At 42.5% G+C, this 6,921-nt stretch overlaps 1 long non-coding RNA gene across 1 annotated transcript; it reads right to left on the minus strand.

The window, feature by feature from the left end:
- Window positions 1-3,385: 3,385 nt before the first annotated feature.
- On the minus strand, window positions 3,386-4,252 carry LOC125414044 (uncharacterized). Its single transcript, XR_007236129.3, has 2 exons — window positions 3,896-4,252; window positions 3,386-3,711 (listed from the first exon to the last, which is right to left on the minus strand). It is a non-coding gene; the product is annotated as an uncharacterized LOC125414044 (long non-coding RNA).
- Between the last annotated feature and the right edge of the window lie 2,669 nt (window positions 4,253-6,921).

Here is a 6,921-nt window from a genome sequence, read left to right on the forward strand (position 1 = left end):
CCAGGGACCATATCTCGGAAATCAACAGAACAGCGCCTGCATCTGTATCTGCTGGGAAAGGCGTGGCAGCACAATCTACTAACTTGGAATTGTTTCTGAAGATTTCACAGCTTCTGGGAGAGGGCTGAGGAGAACAACATGGGGAGCTTTGTCCACAAGGTCATCTGGGGCTGACAGCCAAGCCAGCCCATGGAAGGCGTCAACACAGGTGTCTGGGTTCACCAGAAGTCATACAACAAGCATCCTCCTCTTTTCACAGAATTGTTACTAAAATTCCACCTTCCTTCTGAAATGAATAAGAGCAGGAAGAATTGATAGGAATCAAGCAAGTGTGCAGAAACGATGAGAGTTTTAAAGATAATTGTTTTTATCATATTGGCAAGATTATATCCGTTCTCATCTCTTTGAAATAAATCGAATAGTAAAAGCCTAATAGGACAAAAAAGCAAATACTGAAATTTGACTCATGAGACCTGCGAGTTCTTCTTTTGATTGACTGGGTCCCAACAGGGTCTACATGGTGAAAGAAACGTCACCATTTTGAAAACTGATAAGGGTCACACTGGTACAAATCTAGAACTATATTATTGAAAATGCTGATGTGTGGCTGTAGGGAATCCTACAGCCAGTAGGTACCCGCCCACTGGGGCACGGCCTCTTATACTATCTGTGACAGTGTAGAGCATGCGTCGGCTTCTTTTCCACCTGTGGAATTCGGTTTCCATTCTTCGTCCCAGCAGAGAATTCTGATTTGTGAGTCTACCCCTAAATAAATAACCATCTATTTTTCTCAATTCTAAGCTAATGTGGGATTTCTTTTAAGTGTCCTTCTTCATCTGGCACCCACGTGGATTCGGACTCCTCACCTACCGGGTAGACAGCCTAAAGGCCTAGCTGGTCAACAACCCAAAAATTCTTTCAATCTTGCCCACTTGGCTTGCTTTTAACTAAGCAGTTTTTGTAGAACCCCTGCCACAGTTTTACCCTGGTACAAATCTAAAACTATATTATTAAGAAATGCTGATGTATTTTAATTGCTTTTGCATAAATTTCAAACTCATAACTTTGGCTTGGGCATATAGTTCAATGTATAAACAATGTGTTTTGCAAATGCAAGGGCCTTGGTTTTACCACCAGCACCATAAAATCTACAGCTTTGGATATCGTTAGCTGTGAATACAAAGAAGGGCCAGCAAGAGATACCTGGGTCTTAAAGGCACTGAGCAAAAGCATTCTCAATAAGAATAATTAATTTATATGTCTTGTGTGACTCTATAGTAATCTTCATTAGGCAAGACAGTCAAGAAAGTAAGAAACTAAAATTTCTTTTAGAAAATAGCAATAAGACTGACACATTCCAAACCTGGGTGTGTGATTAAGCTCATTAACCTAAATCTAAATATGGTCAGGGGTGTAGAATAGCATTTGCAGACGATTAAAGAATAAAAACATGTACAGAATTGTCCTGACTATTACTCTTTAGATTGAACAGCTGCAACATTTTCCAACTACATCTAAGGAAGAAGAAGAAGGAGGAAGAGGAGGAGGAGGAGGAGGAATCTTTGTATATTAGTGTGCTGTCTTGTCATTGGATGAAGCAGATTTTTATTTTTTCCATATCCCAGAGAAAGTTGTTATATTTATCACTGATACTTAACATCCTGCCCTAAAATACTTCTATGATAATTTCTGTGTCTAAAAGAAGACAAAGGGGGGAGAAAGAAAAGGAAGGCTGGAGGGAAGGAAGGAGGAAGAGGGAGAAGAACAATTAGTAGCAGACTAGGTCTGGGACATTTTAGAAACTCTACGGCTGAACTGGCTAGAGAGCTTTACAAGTAGAGCAGGGCCTTGAAATTCGGAAAAAAAAAATGAAAAATAGATGGAAATACTGAGTGCACATTAATAAACATCAAATAAGAAAAAATTATTTTAGAAAACAGTCATTCTTATGAAATGAGCTGGAAGAGTTTTTGGTGGAAGAATGGGGGGGAATGATCCCAAGTAATTAATTTTGAATTTATTTATTTTACAACTTCCATACTAGATTTCAAACAAATTTTAAACTGCCCACACCATTCCTTGACTATTTTATTTTCTGTTGTATCATTTGGTAGATTTAATCAGTTCCATAAAGAAAGCAACAAATGACGGTCAGCAGATCACATAAACTTGGAGAACTTGGGAACCATTAGCGAGGAGCTTGCTCACAGTGCACTGTGAGCTCCGGGTGAAATGGAGCCCTGTCTGAACTGACATGACCTTCGGGGAAGAATGAAGAGTGATCAATAGGGAAGCTGGATGAAATGGGGTGGGGACCCACGATCAGCCACGCTGTGTAGCAAACAGCACCCACGCACTTTCCCCCAGAATAGGTAAGTCCTTACCAGATTTTAGTAAAGACACGTGGAGATATTTCTTTCTGGGCATTAACTTAAATCTCTTTTTCAATTCTTATTTTTAGACACCAAGCCCTGTGGTTAGCATTACAGAAGGGTTTCTGGAGGGCGGCCATGTTGCCGATGATTTTTAATGGATGCCAAAGAAGGAAAAACATTCCAACTTGGAGAGAATAATTCAGGCCATAGCAGACAGCACCAGGCAGTCGAAATGCAAACCATATATGTTAACTGGCGGGACAATAGACGCACGGCCTCAGAAGAAGACTTTCGCGATATCCTCCTGACTGCGGAGCGGCATGTGAGAGTTATTTTTGAAATGATACTTCTAAGTCTTGAGGAAACTTCGGATGTTTGCCTCAAATACTGTACCATAAATTGAGACCCTTTTATGGCCTGAAGATTTTGTCTTTGCTAAATTAAAACAAATACATGAGAAAGAACAGCTGAGAGGATTGAAGGTGGACAATTAGTCACGTGTACAAAGACGCTGGTGGAGCCATGGGAACAAGAACAAATGCAGGGTAGCTACATCCAGAACTGTCGTTTACCAAACCTAATCTTGCATGGCCAACTCACCTGTGCCTCTGTTTGCCATCAATGAACATGGAATAATGGTTCTTCCTATCTCAAGGTCTTCAGGTAGAGAAATCCAGGATAGCATCCATGGCAAAATTATAGCAAGTTTAGGGACAATTCTACAAACTGGATCTATGGACGAAGCATGGGGGAGGGGAAGCTGTGGGGAGCACGCTTGAGTAGAGCAAAGGGGCCCAGAGGTGTGAGGGTCCAATGAGATGAAGAGGGTGGAGAGCAACTAAAACATGCCTTGTTCAAACACTGCCGGGTATAGCCTTATCTTTAAAATTAAGAAATAACTTTTAAAAGAAAATACTAAACATTTAATTATAATTAAGGAAAGCATATAGTTCTGGTTAAAGGAGAGAGACTGAATTTTATCTTTCCAAAACATTTCAGCAGAACACGTGTCAGAGATATCGGAGTCTATTAATTAGCATCTTACAAGTGGCAAGATGGTAGTGGGAATTTTTCCCTTGGTTCCTGGGCATGGTTTCTGTCAGGGTTTTAGTGACCCCCCAGGGTTCTGACAGGCAGCCCTTCAGCAGCATGTCAAAGGCGCTTTCCAGTCTGAGCCAGCATCCGGCAAACTGACCACACTTAGACCGGGCTCCTCCTGGCTCCATAGACCGGGCTCTCCCCGGCTCCATTCTCTGCCGTCTCACTTGAACAAGCTCTCAAAACACGTTCTGCTTATCTAGCTCCAACAGGGTGTTGAGTTTCTCATGCGGAGGCTCTGGAAAGAAGACGCTATTCTTAGCAGGGTTTATTTGTAGAATACTTAGTGGTGGCTGCCTGGCTGTTCCAGGAATGACACCAGTGTGGGAGGGGATCAGGCTGGCACATCCATTCTACAAATATTTGCCCTGGTACAGATAGGGCCATGTAAAGCCCAGCCTGGGTGCAAATGTTTTAACTACCTTGTGGATAAACAGAGAGCCATGCGAGCGTATTCCTCGCTGTAATCCACTCCTGGCTCTGCTCACCAGCGGAAGACGAGGGCTATAGCCAGTCTTCGTGAGGGCAACCACTACATTTCTTGACTGAAAGCCTTCCACCTTCCACTGATGAAATCCAAAACCTTAGAGTCAGGAAATATCACTGGACATCCCAAAACATGATCCATCGTCTCCACACCAGCTCACATCATTCCTGGCACCCAAGGCTGGCATCGGTGCACGCCTGCTCCAGTGTCATGGAAAGGCTCATGTAGCGAGACTCAACCAGAGTGTCAGTGTTGGGGTCACTAAAAAGTAAGCCTTCGGCTGGCATCTGAAGGCAGGATGATATGCAGGCAACCTGCTCAACTAAGACATGGAGGGTGCACTCAGGGCACCGTCACAATGGTCACGTGACAACAATGGGCACCGCCACTTCTTCGCTCTCATTATCTTTACAGTCCATGTCCAGATACAATCCAGGCTCTGTCCTCAGGGCCACACGTTAGATTCATTGAGCAATGAGAGCGTTACCTATTTTAGGGTCTAAAACAATCCACCTCTTTAAGGTTGTGGGGTCCCTAGAGGACAGGCCTTTGTACCCCTACTTGATCTATTTTTCACTCTGCACCAGCACGGCAACTGTCGTTCTTCTGAACGAGGGACGTCAGGATTAATACGCAACACAACTTCAGGTTCTGCAGACAAGCCTTTATTCCACTTTCTCACACAGTATATATAGCCCTCAGCAGCGGAGGCCAAGACAGCTAAAGCAGGAAGCTCATCACGGTAACTCAATGGCTTAGGGGTAAACATCCTTAGAAACATTGCTGAAAACAACAGATTGTTTCTGGTTTTGTTCCTGTTTTTCACCAACTGTAAGAGTGCAAAGCAGATCAAGGGGGGGTGCGAAGGCCTGTCCTCTAGGGACCCAACAAAGGTCACTTTATCTGCATCTTGGACACATTTCTCTTCATCCATGGCAGCATTCTTATCTTAAAGTATAATATTCATAGACAGCATAACATACACATATATGCACGTGTAGCACACACACACACACACTACAGATTACAATATGTAGGTGGAGATCATCAGTTCTTTTTAATTGCATTTAATTTTTATATCTATTTGCTTCTTTCCACCTTTTTTTTTCACTTTTCCTATTTGAGTTGCTTGTTCATGAAAAAGAGTGTTTTCCTAATACCATATGCCTCCTAACCAAGTTTCAGATGTACATTGTTGACTTCTTTCAGGAAAACGTTTCCTGAGCTTTAAAACCTCATCAATGCCTGAGTAGTTGACGGGACTTCTCTTTACGATGGGCAGAACCATCTAGTCTAGCAGCTGGCTTCCACCTGTGGGTGAGAAAACCCATGCAGCCCAGCAAGCAGACGTGAAGCTGCTTTTCGCATCACGTGTCGACTGGAAAAAGGATGCTGCCCTGAAATCCACTCAGACAATCTAGCATAATCCTTTAGCTCCCTCACAAACCTGCTGCACATCTTCACATCCAAAGGCACCTGCGGTCATGGTTCTCATCCGTTCCACGGAGGCCACACCCAAGAAGCCTAAACTTGCAAAGATCTAACCACAGGCATTCTCTCAGAAAAGACCTTCCTGTATTGGTTAACCTGAAAACATGGAATGTTTTTTCTCATCCAGGAAGAGGAGGCACATTTTTTAAAATACAAACAACCACAACAACAACAAAAAAAAAATAGAAAGACCAAGAAACAAAAGAAGTCCCAGAGGTACTTTCCCGAAATGTGTCACGTTTCTTTCCGAGGCTGGTATTGACTTTCTGCCAATAACTAAAAGCCAAGGCAATATAAACTGATTTTCCTTGACACAATAGTCACCTCCACAGGATGCTCCCAGGCTTCCTCCTCCAACAAAGACAGGCTCCTTTTCCCAGGACAGGACCTCCTCTTCAAGATCAGCCCTACACAGCCTCTGTCTCTCTGCTCTCCAGGTTCAGGAGCATGAGAAAGAAACAGGAAGTAGCCGCTGGCACCACCCCAGCCTCCACCAGAAACTTAGACTCTGGGACATAAGTGAATGGTTGTTAAATCTGGAAATGTCAGAATCCCAACGTTCACCACAGACACCTCAGCAATATCTGAGCGAGGCCTGAAGTTCTCACGGATGGTCTCGGCATCTGCCAGAGTAACAGGAACGTAGAAGACACTGACTATCATGCTGTTGAAAAGCAAATCAAATAAATGAGTAAAAAGCTAGGTGAGTGATTTAGATAATTCTTATTCCAAATGCTGATGTTTAAGGACGTTAAATGCTACACATGGCATTAACAGTTGACATTTCAGAACTGCTTTAGTCTTTCTGTAATAAGCAATACAAAGTTTATTGTTAAGCATTTTAATTGACAATCTTAGATACTGATGGGATAAAACGTGACCCTGAATGTTTCATATAATATAGAATATTGAGAAAAAAGTAACCAGTATGTCCATCACATCAAGGACTTATCATATCTTTGTTTGGGAAGTATCCAAACCCTTCTTTATTATCTATATTGAAATATATGCTCATTGACAATGATTGTTTTTCTACTGAGCTAGAACATCAGCAGTCATTCCCAGCTACACTCATGTACCCATTAACCACCCCTCTGTTTCTTCTCTATCTCTTCTTGTCTCCTTTCTATCCCCTTCTTCTTTCTATCCTTTCTTGTCTCCTCTCTATCCCCTTTTTTCTCCTCTCTACCCCCTCTTGTCTCCTCTCTATCCCCATCTTCTTTCTATCCCCTCTTGTCTCCTCTCTATTCCCTCTTGTTCCCTCTCCCCCACACAAATTCTAGCAATACTGATTCTATTCCCTGCTTCTACGGGGGTAACTTTTTAAATTCCACATGTAAATAAACTGTTATAACTGTCCCAGTTCTCATAGTTCTAATGTCACCATTTTAGTACTCCTATGCTCCAAAACATGCCAAAGGTGGAAATCATCTCCACAAGGTAGTTAGCAAATAGAAAAACACTTCTAAG

Source organism: Myodes glareolus, chromosome 15 (assembly GCF_982192425.1).
Source record: "Myodes glareolus chromosome 15, mMyoGla1.1, whole genome shotgun sequence".
In the NCBI taxonomy this organism is placed as follows: Eukaryota; Metazoa; Chordata; class Mammalia; order Rodentia; family Cricetidae; genus Myodes; species Myodes glareolus.